The following is a 15,691-nucleotide window of genomic DNA, read 5'->3' on the forward strand; positions in this document are numbered from 1 at the left end:
TGGCTGTGGGCCCTTTGTCCTCATGCCATTTTTCTTCGCCCTATATGTGCTCCCTCTGGCCTCTCTCATCAGTAAATTCACAGGAATTTCCTACCACTGCTACGCAGATGACATCAAGATGCATTGTTCTTGTAAGCCCAATGAGTTGGAGAAACTCACTTGCCTACAGGAGTGTCTCTCTGCCATTGAAATCTTAGACTCACAAGTCAGTCTTTATACGCTTTGCTTAACTAAAGACTGATGACTTTCTCCCTCATTTTGTGTTTAGATGGGCGGATACAATTTCAGAGTTTAAAAAAACTCCCTGCAGAACCAATAGTAAATCCGCAGGGCGGTCCTTCGGTGGCTCACTGAACTCTTGTGCTCGTAAGCATAGTCCGACTAGAAATACGTGTAGTGGTACAAAATGGCTCAAGTCGCTGTAAGTCCTTCATTTCCACAATCTTGCGGACTGAGCGCACGTTTGATAAAATGGAGTTAAATCTCTTGTCATCCATTTTCAAGCTCTCTGTGTGTTTGTTGCCTTGCGGATGAGAAAAGGGGGAGCGCACATTTCCAGGAGGGTGTGTCCTTTTCAAAAATGCAAGAGGCGTTGCTTTGTTGCCGGCCGTTTTCGCCGGTGTGTTAAACACACTTTAGAAAGGAGTGTCCCCAGACTATCAGAAGGCAGTGATCTCTGATTATCTGGTGGCGAGACTATTGAAATTTGGACGGGCTGTAATTTTCTCCAACTAATATATATATATATATAGCCACTGGCAATATTGCCTCTCGTGTCCACGCACTTGGGGTCCTTTACAGAAAATGTTCACACCCACCTTAGAAATCTGGGTGTCTTATTTGACCAGTCTATGGGCATCTCAACAAGCATGTCACATCCCTCAACTGCAACTGCTTCTTTCACCTCAGAAATATCGCAAAACTTCAGTCCATCATATCCCACTCCGAATTGGAAATGTCTGTAAATGCCTTTATCTCATCAAGGCTTGATTACTGTAATTCACTGTTTACCTGCCTCAACAAATCATCTGTCAGCCAACTCCAACTAGTTCAAAACGCCGCTGCTAGACTGCTCACCAGGTCCAAGAAATCATGCCACATCACCCCCATCCTTGCTGCTCTACACTGGCTCCCAGTCCAATTCAGAATTAATTTCAAGGTTATGTTATTTTCCCACAGAGCCCTCCACGGTCATGCCCCCTCCTACATATCTGATCTCATCCTCCCATATTCCTCCAGCAGATCACTATGACCAGCTGATCAGGAGCTTCTGGTGGTCCCCAGGACCAGACTAAAGACCAAAGGGGACCGAGCCTTTGGGGTAGTGGCCCCAAGGCTCTGGAATGCCCTCCCCCTAGCTCTGTGTTCAGTCCCATCCGAGAGCACTTTTAAACAGACTCACCTGTACAGGCAGGCTTTCGCCCACCTATAGCCAACCACCGTCCTCTTCTTGTCGTATTGGTTGTCTTATTCTATGCTTTTACCTTGTTAATTTCTAAGTCCTTATTTTATTTTCTTATTGTATTGTATTGTATTGTATTGTTTATTGATGTAAAGCACTCCGTGCATTCGTGCTGTGAAGGGTGCTATATAAAGAAATTTTTACTTGTATTTGTTGTTATAGCAAGGGTGCAAGCTGTGGAGCAGAGGAAGCACAACCTTGTAGTTTTAAGTATTTCTGGCCTCAGATTGTCTATGAAGAGTAAAACAGCTGTTTGCTTACCTCAGGGTTGTACAATGTACCGTGACTTCCAGCGTCAGAAACTGACAAAGAAAAGCCGTCCTTTCACGTCAGCATAATATGCAGCCAGTGGCATCAGCCGGACGACAACATAAATTAAGAGGGCAAAAGTCCAAGCAAGGCGGGTGGGGTGGTGGATGAGTCCAACAACGAAACCCTATTCTTTTTTCCTAAACCCAACCATGTGCTTTTGTTGCTTAAAACCAACCACACGTGTTGGCAAAACGTAACCACATGTGTTTGTTGTTGAAGGAGGAAAATGTCAGTGTTGCACCGACATAGTTAATTTATTTTGAAAGAGACTGTATGCAAACAGTACATTTCCTGTGAAAACGGAAGTGTATTTTGAAAATAGACAATGCATGTAACAGGCTGAGAGATGAGATAAGGTGAGATGCCATCCACCCAGGGTACCTTGCATGTCATATCTGGACATGGAAAGTCCATGACCAAACGTAGATATGTGACAAGGTTGGAGTGAGAATGTGTTGACCTAAATACTAAACGACTAAATAACTACAGTTACAATAATTGCCCTGTGAGGCAAATTGTGATTTGTGATATTGGGCTTTATAGATAAAATTGAATGGTTGGTTAATTGATTGATTGATTGATTGAATTTCAAATAAAGTAGCCACTGCTATATAATAAAGTTAAAGCACTACTATAAATAATTCAGTTAAAGCACTACTATAATTAATTAAACTTCTCTTATTATTAAGGTAAAGTATTGTTATAATGAAATAAATCAAAGCTGAACCACTGCCACTTTTATTCTGAAGCCCTGGCTCATCTTGAGATGGAGGTGTTGATGTTTTTTTTTTTTTTTGTTTTTTTTTTAACTTTAAGCTTCTAGTTGTAATGTTTCTGTAGTCTATCCATGAACCAGACAAACAAGCTGCAACAGCAATGTGGTTTATTAACAAAGACCCCCACAGGCACATTTATCTTGTTGACTAACTGACTGACTGACTGCCTAACATAAAGACTGATGTATTGACCAGCTATCCTGTAGCATCGTTGTTTTGTTTTGTTTTGGTTTTTTTTGTTTTTTTTCCCTTGTTGTTTGACCAAGAAGCAGTGAAGAAAATGTGGGGTAATACTTTATATTAAGGTACACTAATAAGCGCTAATTAATGCTTAATAAGCACAAATGAACAGTTAATAAGCACTTATAAGATGGTATAAGATACTTATTAACATTAATAAGACTAGACTAAGTGTTTATTACAGCATAACTGACTGAGTTATTATTGCTTATAGGAGCATTATGAGCACTTAATAGGAACTTTGGTAACAGTTTATGAACCTATACTAAATATTAATGAGATGTCTATTTACATTAATTATAATTTATAAGGGTTAATTATATAATAATAACCACATTTATTACTGGTTTATAAGACACTTTAAGACCCTATAAGATGAAATTAATAAGGTGTTTATTAACATTAATGAGACTATAAGAAGTTAATATAAATGCCATATTATGGTTAATAAATGCTTAATTATGCACTTATTAATAGTAAATAATGATCCTTTGCAGCTAGCGGATCTAAAGTGGGAACAGTGTCGTGTAAAGGTTAATAAACTATTAATATGCACTTATTAACAACTCATAATGCATCTTTGCAGCTACTGGATCTAAAGTGGGAACAGTGTCTTGTTGACATTCATAAACTCTTTATTATGCACTCACTGAATTTAATAATTCTGTTAACCCTATGGGCCCGAATGACACATAGTGCATCCAAATTCACACCCGTTCTTCTCTGTGGATTTTCTCCACGACCGTGCATCATAGCGAGAAGCCACGCATATCACGTGAAACAGCGGAACTGTAGCTTTCCGACAATGCCAAGCACTTGTCGGTAATCCAATGTTTTCACAACGAAAAAAAAATGATAAATTTACAATACACATGTATAATGACTATCATTTCTGGTGATATACTTAGCACTTTGGATGATAATTACGCTTTCAATGCTGAAGAACTTTTAAGCAATTTTAATTCTACATGCACGGATATCCTTGTTTCTGTTGCACCTTTTAAAATAAGGCGTGTAAAAGCACTCTCAGAACCATGGCTAAATGACTCCACGCGCGCTCTCAGGCACTCATGTCGGCGCGCTGAGAGAAAGTGGAAAAAAGATAAGCTCCATGTTTCTAAAGAAGCTCTTCGTGAAAGCCTGTCTGTCTACCAGAGTGCTGTTAAGGCTGCTAAAATGGAATATTTTTCCAATCTTGTCTCTTGTAATAGTCACAAGCCCCAGGTTCTTTTTAACATTTTCAACTCCCTTGTAAATCCTTGTGACAACTCTCCAGTAGTACCCTTGCTCACCCTCTGTGAGAGTTTTCTCAAATTTTTTATTGAAAAAATCTCTGCTCTTAGGCCATCTGCCGTCTCTTCTGCAGACCCTAGCTCTGATCTCACTGTTCCTCCTTTACCTTTACTGTTTTTGAACAGTCTGAGCCTCCCCTCACTGGCCAATGAAGTTAAGCATCTGCGACCTATGAACTGTCCCTCAGACAGCATTCCCTCTCGTCTTCTTAAAGAGGTATTCAGTACGGTGGGTTCTGTTATTCTTTTATTTATTAATTCCTGCCTTAGCACCGGATGTGTTCTAGCTGCTCTCAAACATGCCTTTGTGCAGCCTCTTATCAAAAAGAAAAATCTGGACCCCTCTGTGCTGTCTAACTTCAGGCCAATCTCTAAACTGCCATTTTTGTCCAGAATTTTAGAGAAAGTGGTCTTTATTCAGATCCAATCATTCTTGGTGGCCAATGATATCTATGACAAGTTTCAGTCTGGCTTTAAACCATGCCATAGCACTGACACAGCACTGCTGAGAGTTTTTAATGATCAAATGGTAACTTTGATTCAGGAAATCCTGCTATGCTAGTGCTCCTTGATTTGACAGCTGCTTTTGACACTGTGGATCATGGGATCCTCTTAGCACGACTGTAGCAGTGGGTGGGCATTACAGGCTCTGCTCTCTCATGGTTCCAGTCCTACTTGACTGATCAGAGTTTTTCTGTGTAGCTAGGTGAATTCACCTCATCCTCAGCCCCTCTCACTCTAGGGTCCCCCAAGGCTCCATCCTCGGGCCGATTTTTTTCTTGCTGTATATGCTACCATTAGGGTCAGTTTTCAAGAATTATAATCTTTCTTTTCATTGTTATGCTGATGATGTTCAGATCTACCTGCCTTTAACATCAAAATCCAATGACTCTGTACAGACATTGCTTGATTGCATAATGATGTTAAATCCAGGATGACCGCAAACTTTTTGAATCTAAATGAAAACAAGACTGAAATCATAATGTTTGGATGTGGTCCAGCAGACATTCCTGCTGGTTTTCTGGGCCCCCTTAGACCAAACATCCGGTCATCAGTGAAAAATCTTGGTGTAATATTGATGACAGGCTGAAATTTGATCGCCAGGTTAGTTCAGTTGTGAAAAACAGCTTTTTCCATTTGAGGATTTTATCGAAAGTAAAAGGGTACCTGCCACATAAAGATCTTGAGACTGTAATCCATGCTTTTATTAACACATGACTGGATTATTGCAACTCAATGGACTTTGGCCTGGACCACTCACTCTTGCACCGCCTGCAGCTGGTACAAAATGCAGCTGACCGTCTCCTCACTGGCAAACGCAAGCATGACCACATATCCCCTGTCCTAGTTTTGCTGCACTGGCTCCCGGTTGCTTTTAGAATAGATTTTAAAATTTTATTGTTTGTTTTTAAAGCTCTCAATGGTCTAGCCCTCCAGTACTTGACTGAGCTCCTCCGTATCCACGCCCCTGCCAGAACATTGAGAGCTACTGATCACCCCTAAAATGAGGCTAAAAACCAAAGTTGACCGAGCCTTTGTGGCGGCAGCCCCTAGGCTCTGGAACAACCTGCCCTGGCACAATCGCTCTGGGGGATCAATTGAGGTTTTTAAATCCTCCCTAAAGACACACCTCTTCTCCCTGGCTTTTAATCAAGTTTAAATGGACTTCTGGCAAAATTTTAATTTAATTTTAATTTATTTTATTCAATTTTATTTTATTCTATTTTATAGCACTGTGTTTATGTATTTTAGTATTTATTTTATTTATTGTAATTCCTGCATTGTATGGGTCACTTTTATCATCTGTGCTGCTTTTAATCTGTACAGCACTTTGGTCAACCCCAGTTGTTTTAAATGTGCTCTATAAATAAAGTTTGAGTTGAGTTGAGTTGAGTTGAGATAATAATATTATGTATAACAGAGCTTTCATACAGCTTTGCACACACATAACTGTTGGATGGATTACTCGCACAGAAATGCCACGCATATCACATGAAAGTGCAGGACCAGAGCTTTTCAGTGATACCACACACATCATTGTGCTGTCATCCCATCACGCTATAAATCCAGATCAATTGTCTATGAAATAAAAACCTGACAAATTTCTTTACAATCCATATACAGATCTTGTTATCAGTCACTTCATATAGTGAAGAGTATCGTATCTTACCACGTCTTAGGCTTGCGTGCGTTTGTCCCTGTCTATCCACATTTGTAGTCCAGCTTTCAGGTTGCAAATATCTCTATATTGTCCAGTTGACATTCCATCAAACTTTGTATGACAAGACAAGCGCACTTCACCTTTGCGCACCCAGACAACTGCAGCCTAATTATGCATGCTGACAGGGCAGTAGTCACCATATACATTGAGGGGGACACGTGCCCCCCCACCAATGCCCAAAATGTCCCCCCAATATATAACTGAAACTGAAAAACAAATATTATCTTGGAGGACATCATTGCACTTGGTTGACTATTTTTCTATTATCTTAGATGTAAATATTGCATGTTTCTTTCATAAGACATATTTTTGACTTGTGAATGAGTCAGTGGAATTTCTTGCAATAATGAAAAAATACTGGCAATCATGTCCACCTGGCACAAACCACGTTTTGGACAGCTGTGAAGTGACAGAATGTCCCACCATCATGGTTCTTATATTGCCAGATTCCAGAGAGTCCCCCCTCTTCATTTATGGCAGAATATGTCAACTTACAACTTGCTATGGTGAGATATATGTAAAAATGTAAGAATTTAGGCACACAGATTTGTTTTTTTCATTGATATAAAAATTAATATAAAATACAGGCACATAGAAGGACATGAAATGATGGCAAATCTGGTTAGCCCAGATTGTCCTGAAAAAAACAAACAAACAAGATAGAGCATGTGTATGTAGCCTTTATAATGACTGTGATATGAGCTTAAAAGTAAAGGCAGTAAAAATACCCCAAAAAGGCCTAGGGCCCATAGGGTTAATTATGCACCTATTGCAACACCCAGATATCAATCATTATTTCAACATTAAAGAATTCTAATGTGTTCTTTTCACTCTAGTATGTTATTATTTTCTTTAGCAAAGGATCATGGGAATCTCATTTCCTCAAAATGGCATACTAAGACAAACATGAGTTATTTGAACTTAAACATGAGTTAGCTGCTTTATTCACTCGTGATGAGAATTCAGCCTACCAGTGGTGGTGAAAACACAACATAAAGACATATTTCCTTTTCATATTGATTTTTAATGCAACCACTATTGTCAAAAACAGGAAAAAAAGGATTGGAAACCCAAATGACAGTTCTGAGTTCATTTGGCTTTTTCAAAAGTTGGCCAGGTCAGTGATGTCTTCAGTCCAGTTGCTTAGGTCAAACATGGTGGCAGCGGCCTTCAAAACACCCATATCAAGGTTGCTAAACTGCGTGGTGAGGTTGTCACAGGGTCCGTGTATCATTCGTTCATTCCATTTTCAATTTAAAATCAAAAATCAAAAAACGAAAAAACGGTTTGTTTTTTCATTATTCGTTTAATAATCAAATTCAAAATACAAAAAATGGTTCGTTTTTCTTATTTTTGATTTTATGCTCACATCAAAATTAGCAAATCGAAAAATGGGCCACGATTGAAATTTGATTTTGATTTTTCATTTGATCCAACTTGCATGACCCGGAACTATTTTCTACGGAAGCGCATTGCATTCACTGGATAAAAAAAACATTAGACACGAGATAAGGATCCCGGTATTACGAGATAAGATCTCGTAATTATGAGAACAGGAAAGGTGCCACATTGGCCACTGCTTCGCTCAGAACCACATACTGCACATCCACGAAGGGGGGTCAGAACTACTGTAACCAGCTGCCACTCGGGTGGTGCCATCTTCACTATATCCCATATCTTTATTATAATGTGTATATATTGTAAATTACGACGGAGTATTAGGGTACGACGGAGTATTTACACTAAGCAAGGAGATGTTAAAACAGTGCGCCCCGTATATATTTTGATCTATTTCATGTGTCCTTACTGTGCATATTGAATCTTGAATCTATATTTTATGAAGACTCTGTGTGCGCTCAGCGCTGTGGCACAAGTTACGCACCGAAATCTGGCGGAAGAAAAATAGTAATAAGACAAAAAACAAGTATGTGTGTGACTTATGTGCTGATGAAGTGGTGGGTGATCCATTTGCCCGACATCGATTGATTTAGTTTCAGCACAGCTGTAGTGGCCAGCTCCTGTTAAGATATAAACAGAATGAAAGCGGACAAGGTAATTACAGAACTTGTCTTGAGAAATTGAATTTCAAATTGAATCAGAGATTAAATGTATTTTCAATAGAGCCAACTTTTTAAATTAGGCTATTGCTTTCTTTACACTTTCTACATCCATTTAAGATTTTACTTGAGATCGCTCTTTAAGAAACTCTTAACAGGAGCTGGCCACTACCGCGGTGCTGAAACTAAATCAATCGATGTCAGGCACATCTGGCATCTCAAGGACTTTTTGAGTTGTTCACAAAATATTTGAATCGGTTAGTATAGCGCCACCTATGGACAAATCGTGGGCATTCTTTTTGGTATATTTACTCATGGTTTCTAGTTGCAGCATGCAGAATTTTGAGCATTTTTGGTCAAGTTATTTACGAAAAGCTTTGTGGAGCAACCGACCAACCGACCAACCAACCGACCGACAGAGTGACCTATAGAGCTGTGGGTTGCTGCTAAAAAGAAAAAGAAAAAAGTATTTTCTGTATTTGAAAATACATGTTTTTTATTTTGATACATTTTCTGGCACCAGTATTTTGTATTTTATTTTGATACATTTATTTGAGGGGTATTTTGTATCAAAATACATTTTGATGTATTTTTGCGATTGTATCTCTGCTGGTGTCACATGACATAGTCAGTGCATACTCTACAACACAATGAGTGTAGGAGTTTAAAAAAGATTACTTCTCCATCTTATGGCAGCTTTCTTCTAAAGCACAAAGTACAGCACATCACTGACAACAAAATGATGCTGTGCAAGAAGAATCATTTTCACACATTTACTGTGTTTGTGTGTGTGTGTGTAGCATACAACATGAGACGTGTGCTGTTAGCTTTGATAACACACACAGTACATCTTGGTTCAGACATGCTGTGCTGTGGATCCTCATTGCAGTGATTGATGTGATGATCTAAAGTGGAGCTGAATGGCTTCTTTTGAGTTTTAGACACCTGGGTGGTATTCCATCAACGTAGCTAAGAATATCCAGACTAAGGTGTAATCTTGAAGTTTGACTAAATGCCAACTCCCAATCTAGCTCCAACCCGTTCCATCAAGTGAAATCAGCTGGCTCCAATTCAAGCCTCACCTGTTAAGCCTCAACTCATGCACACGTCCAGGGAAAATAAAAAGCCCACACTAGTCAAGTGCCGAAAATGTTGCAAAATGTCAAAAAGCAAAGGAAAGGAGCGAGCGGAGGCTTTTTCTACGGCGGAGCAAACGCTCCTTATGGAAGTGTATGAGGACTAAAAGGACATAATTAAGAAAAAGACAATACTGCAGCAATTAATAAAGCAAGGCAGGTGGCGTGACAGTATATTGCCAACAGGCTTAATGTGCAAGTGACAAAGAAAATTCAGCATTTCAGCATACTATCATGTTATATAAATCCCACATCAAAGGGACAAAATATATGTAGATAAGACCACCTATTAAATCTAACAATTCAAGTATGCCTAATGAAATTCACCAAATGTGTAAATTAATATTAGTGATAGACTATTTATCACATTTATCTACTGATTCCTATGTACATTTCAGATGATGCATTTAATCAAACTATTTTATGTCAATCATCACATTTATCACATAATTGATTGTAGATTATGACATTTCCAAAATGATCAGTTTATAGGAAATAATCACATTACATTTATCTATTGATTGTAGAAAATTGCATTTAGCAAATCCATCAGTTCAGTGGAGATGAGGAAAACTATTAAGTGAATGCAGGTGACAGTGAATCAATTACCTATTTCTCATCATTTGGGAGTCAATTGTAAGCTCTATTCCTTATTATATCAAAATAAGGAAAATCCCTTAAATGTATGGAATGTGCTATAGGATGAGGAACAGACAAACCACAATGGTGTGTGTCCCATTTTAATGTGGTTGCTTTGTGTCATGGTTAATTCATAAATATAAAAGATAGCCATATGTTAATGTGAACAAATCAAGCCCTATGCATGATGTATGGTGACGCTAGCAATAATCAAAATGAATAGAAAATACACCCTTTTTACCTCTCTGCAAACAGTTGCCTTACTTAGCCTCTCAGCATCACCAACACTATACAGGAATGTACCGCTAGCAAAGAACCTCAGTGCAATGCAGACTGACTGCACAGTGGTCAGAGACTGGCTGCGGCGTGTGACCTTTATAATGTGTGGTTCCAGCAAATTGCATAGATACACTATGCTTTGCCTGCTGAACCGGTACCTCTCCCATAAACAGGAGTCTGTCTGTATCAATGGGCTGGTCCTGTCCTGGAAGACCCTTCGGGCTGGTGGTTAGAAGGCCCTCTGGACAATTTGAGCCTCCTCATCCACAGGATCCTTGATGAAGGGGCATGCCATTATTTCCTTATTTACTCTCTCTTGCTCTGTCTCTGTGTCTCTATGGGTGTGTCCTTCTCCTTCTCTGGCCGTTGTCAGCTGACCTTAATTGGCTGTGAATTTGCTAGCCAATTGGAAACACAGTGGGGTGGGGATCGGAGGGCAATCACATATTCATGTACAATCTTTTTTTTAATGCCTCAGTTTCATTTTATTATAGTTTTGTTTTTATTAAATTGATTTTGGCTTTACTGTTGTGTTTTTTTTATTATCTTATTTTTATTACATTTTAATTTTTTTTTATTGTTATTTTTTTATTAATTATGTTACATAATTTATGATCTACATATTATTTTATCATTACATGACAGCTGTGAGTGTGTAAAAGCACTGGCAGAAATGTCTTTTAGGTGTCTGTTCTTGTCTATTGAACATTTTTTGATCATAGATGGAGCTAATCCTCACCTTAATCCTGCTACAGACCAGGATTGCCCGGCAGCATAAATTACTAGTTACTAGGCTGGGATTCAGGTTAACCACTTTGATGGGACGGAGTTGTGGCTCAGCTTGATGGAATGGAAAACGGAGTTTAGCTCAATGTATCAGGCTTAGCTAGAACCATGGTTTCCATGGTTACTGATGTGAGGCTAATCTTAGCCACTTTGATGGAACAGAACGCTAGCTCACATTAGCCAGACTTGGCCATTTAAGCCTGGATTTGCCTTTAGCCTGCTTGATGGAATACGCCCCTGTTGTGCATCCATTGTGTATATATTGTGTACTATCACTTAATTCTGTGAGTAATTATCTCTGTTCTTTCATTCTATATCCTTTTACTGACCTCTCATGTCATTATTCTTTCTTTTATCCCTTCTGTTCTAATCACCTTTATGTTTTCCTTCTCACCTGTCTCCCCTCTCTTTCAACACATGGATTGGTCTAGGTGTGCTGTACACTTGTCACACACCTAAGCAGTGTTCTTTATAAAATGCCGTCCATAGTTTAAATGTGAATGGCAGAACATCCATCACTGATTGCTTGTCATTCACAGACAATTAAATGTTACACTTACAGCATTTATTGTCTGTGACTACCCCCCCTGTATTCATCTGTCTGTAACTCAACCTTTCTGTTTGTCCTGTGTAATAAAGGGAAGTCCAATTTCACAGTTCTCATCTTTCTTCATTGGTAAATGGTAAATGGACTTGCACTTGTATAGCGCCTTTCTAGTCATCTGACCACTCAAAGCGCTTTTTACCCTACGATTCACATTCAGCCATTCAAACACACATTCGCACACTGGTGGTGAGTTTGTTTGTTTTGTGTTTACAAAAAATAGAAATTGCCTCCAAATGTTAATCCAATCATGGTTCTGGGGCACAAGCAAGGGCATGGAAAGGTGGTTGTTGTGGGTGCTGCAGCACACCCTATTGACACGCAATGGAACAGCACAGTATGTAAACAGAAATTTGAGGTCTAATCACTTAAGGTAACTTAATTCATTCTGTTTAATTAATACTAGTCATTTCTGCCATCACTTAGGTTAACTGTTACTGTCTGCCACATAGCACCACTTTGCGAATCTAACTGTAGCCTGAAGTGCTGCAGAGCCTTGGAACTGAGTGTGTGTTGTGACAAAATGGCTGCCTAAGTCTATGCCTACAGAAGAAAAAACAACAAAGACAACCAAATCAAAGATGGCAACTGAGAGAGGGGGACGTTCTGCCTCACCACATGTGGCTGGTCAGAGCAAAAGAAAGCGGAAACTCTGAGTTTCCTTTCTGAGTGAAGTTATGTTTGAAAGCCAAATCAGAGTATATGTTTGTGATCTGTGTAGGATAAAAGAGCTGGGTTAGTACGAAGGATGTTAGGTTGCATGCAAGACCCTGGGTCTGTGTGACGCTTTGGCAAAGCCAACTACCCAATTACCCGTCTACAAAATAATCACAACAATAAAACTCAGAAAACACAGTTCAACTTAATCAATGATGTATACACTGACAAATGTTACACAGTTCTGTGCTGAGCTATAACCAGTGGTACTAAAGCTTTGCCTAGTTGTCACGTTACCAGTCTATAAATGGAGGAGGGGAGCACTGCTGCTTTAAGCCCCATTTCCACCAAACACTTTCGGTATGGCACCTTCGGAACCAAAAGTAACCCTTCAGACATGATACCTAGACCCTAGCATTTCCACCGCAATCAGTACTCATAAATGTGGGTGGAGTTGTTGTCATCAGTGCTCCGTCCTGCACTCACTGTATTTTCTCATTACCTGTGACACAGAGGGAAGTCTGCGCCTCATTTATCATCCACAAAATGAGGTTGCACACCGACATCTTCAGAACAAAATAAAACAGGCTGCAGTGAGAGTCTCTCTCAGCAGATATGTGCATTTACTCCTTTGAAAGCAAACTCAGGGGTTTAGTGTTGCCAGAGCTCACAGGAACAACGCTCCTCAACTTTTTTTTTTTTTTTCTGGAAGGAAGGATTGGGATATATGCTGTCCCGGTCAAAATTTCTATGTATAAACACTTGAAGATTCACTCATTATGGAAAGTTTATGTCATATAAAAACTAATGCAAAGGTCAAAGTTGTCACATTGAAATTTAAGGTGTGCTGATGGATTCACATTGTCAACTCATGCATTGAGTAACATTACAAGTTAACTTTCCACCTTTAAAGTCGCCAGCAGTTGGCCCAGTGAATTAAGTTATTTTTTTCTGTGACTACAGCTGCTGCAAGAGGCAGCAAAACATCCTTTCATTTTATAGTTACAGTCTACCAATAAAAATCTCCAGGGTATGAACAGTGGTTACGTGAGCTTCAAAACCGGCCACAACTCAGCCCTGAGCATAACCGTCCACTGCTGACCAATCAACAGACTGCAGTGTTCACAGTTCCACCTTTTAGTACCGTATCTGTGTGCTAGGTACCCCAACAGAGGGGTGACCTAAAATAGGTCAGTATGGAATGGTTTCATTGGTACCACCCACAACTTTTCACAGTGGAAATGGAAAAAAAGCATACTGAACTGAACTGTACCGTACCGTACCACTTGGTGGAAACAGGGCTTTTGTGGGCTGCTTTATTCACCAGCGATCCTATTGTTGTGAATGAAAAACACTGGGAAACATTGTGGTTAGGTCTGCGCTAACACAACTTTGTTTCTTTTTGTCACATGTGAATCTAGCTTGCAGACTGTCATAGGTGCTGGTGCTAACTTGTCTAGTCTCATCTGCCACAAAGAGGAGTTCTGGGTTGTTTTTAGGCTGAGCCTTTAATGGCCTTATGATGTTGTGGGACACATGACACAGGTTTGTGGTTGAATTTATGGCTGTTCTTTGTCCACTGAACAAAAATGAACAAATGAACAAGTCATTTGTGGAGTCCAGTGGTCCAAGCGTGGTTATCAAAGATTATATCTGATATTTTGCAGATCTTTACCCCTGCTTCAGCACAGGTTGACACATCAGTCATACCCCATGAAGTTTATCAGACAACATGAAGAGAGGAGAAAAGAATGTTTAAATATTTTCCTTCATCACAACTGATAGGGGAGCTGTGTATTTTTCTGTGACCACCTGGCCATTAGCCCCTATAGACAGTGTTAGTACAGTTACTTTTAAAACATATTCTACTACAGATGACTTAAAACATGCCCTAAAATGTAATTTGTAACATATTCCAGTAGATCACTCAGTAACGTATTCTAAATATTTTGGATTACTTTTGGAATACCTCAGATACTTCTTGCTGAGCTCATTTGTCTTGGTCTGATATTTCCATGCCAAAAGCACACAACAGTGTCCTGGCTGTGCATCTCATCTGCCACTGTCCTGTGTCAGATGTACTGCACACACGTAGAAAAATCTGTTAATGGGAAATGTGTGCCACGTATGAATTGCAAACTGTGTCCTAACAGTGAGCGAGCATACAAATATACAAATATGCACTTCTGTTAAATCATGTAGACAAACCATGTTAGCTACATATCAGCTGTGAGCTTGACTGGTAATGTAACCAGTTAAAAGAGGGGCGAGTGCATGCTTTATTTTTTACGTTTGTACTTTTTAAACAGAAAACATATTTTATATTGTGATATTTAATGGAAATGACATAAAATATAGCCAACAGCAAGCTCCTACCAGCCAGTTTTTGTAGTTAAATGAGGTGTTGTGTAGATAATTTTTAAATTTATCTTCATGAATTAGCTTATCTTCAGCCTATTTGGAGGTTTCCAAGCAAGTGACAGGAATAAATAGAAACAGGGTGTTCGACAAAACTGATGCCTGCTTGTGTTGCATTTAGTTTGGATATTCTGTCCCTGATATTTGTGCTGTCTATGCACCACTGACAGATAGCTAACAGACAGGATTCAGAGAAAGTCCAACACAGTAGTAGAGTTAAGGTGTTTTACTGAGTAAATTTTCTCTTCTTTCCATTCTTTTTGTAAAACTGAAATAGACACAAGTTAAAAGGATTTGGTTACAAACAATTCTCGAAGATATAACACAAATGAATTGACATTCCTTATGTACACATGCTATGACAAGAAGCTACATTTAGCTTAGCTTAACATTTTTAGTTTTTAGCATTTTTACTCTTAAAGGGGCAAAAAGCGAAATCCTTTCACCGCTAGGTTTGCTGTAGACCAAAACAAAGTGTGTCATGAGCCACACCTCCCTCTATCTCTACTCTCCAATACCCCTCACCCCCCACCCCCCCACTTGCCTAGTCTGTGCCGTCGAGCACCGCAGCATCTCCATGGACTATCACATCCAGACGGTCCCGGTGTTTCTTCCGCAGGCTCCGCTTCACTCAGCTGCCCGATATACCCGCTGCTTCTTCCCACATTAACCTGAATAACAAACCAGGGCTCGGTGCTCCGGTTGGATCCAAATGGAGAGCGGAGGCTAACTGGCTGTGCTGGCAGCTGAGTAAAGTGGAGCATGAGGAGGAAGCACCGGTTAGCCCCACTTTCACTGCAGGCAGATTCACT

At 39.6% G+C, this 15,691-nt stretch overlaps 1 protein-coding gene across 2 annotated transcripts in view; it reads left to right on the top strand.

Annotated features, from left to right (window-relative positions):
* The window catches only part of agbl1 (AGBL carboxypeptidase 1), a 746,393-nt gene that overhangs the window by 673,636 nt on the left and 57,066 nt on the right, over positions 1-15,691 (top strand). The gene's annotated exons all lie outside the window — the stretch shown is intronic.

This window comes from Epinephelus lanceolatus, chromosome 5 (assembly GCF_041903045.1).
Source record: "Epinephelus lanceolatus isolate andai-2023 chromosome 5, ASM4190304v1, whole genome shotgun sequence".
Taxonomy (NCBI): Eukaryota; Metazoa; Chordata; class Actinopteri; order Perciformes; family Serranidae; genus Epinephelus; species Epinephelus lanceolatus.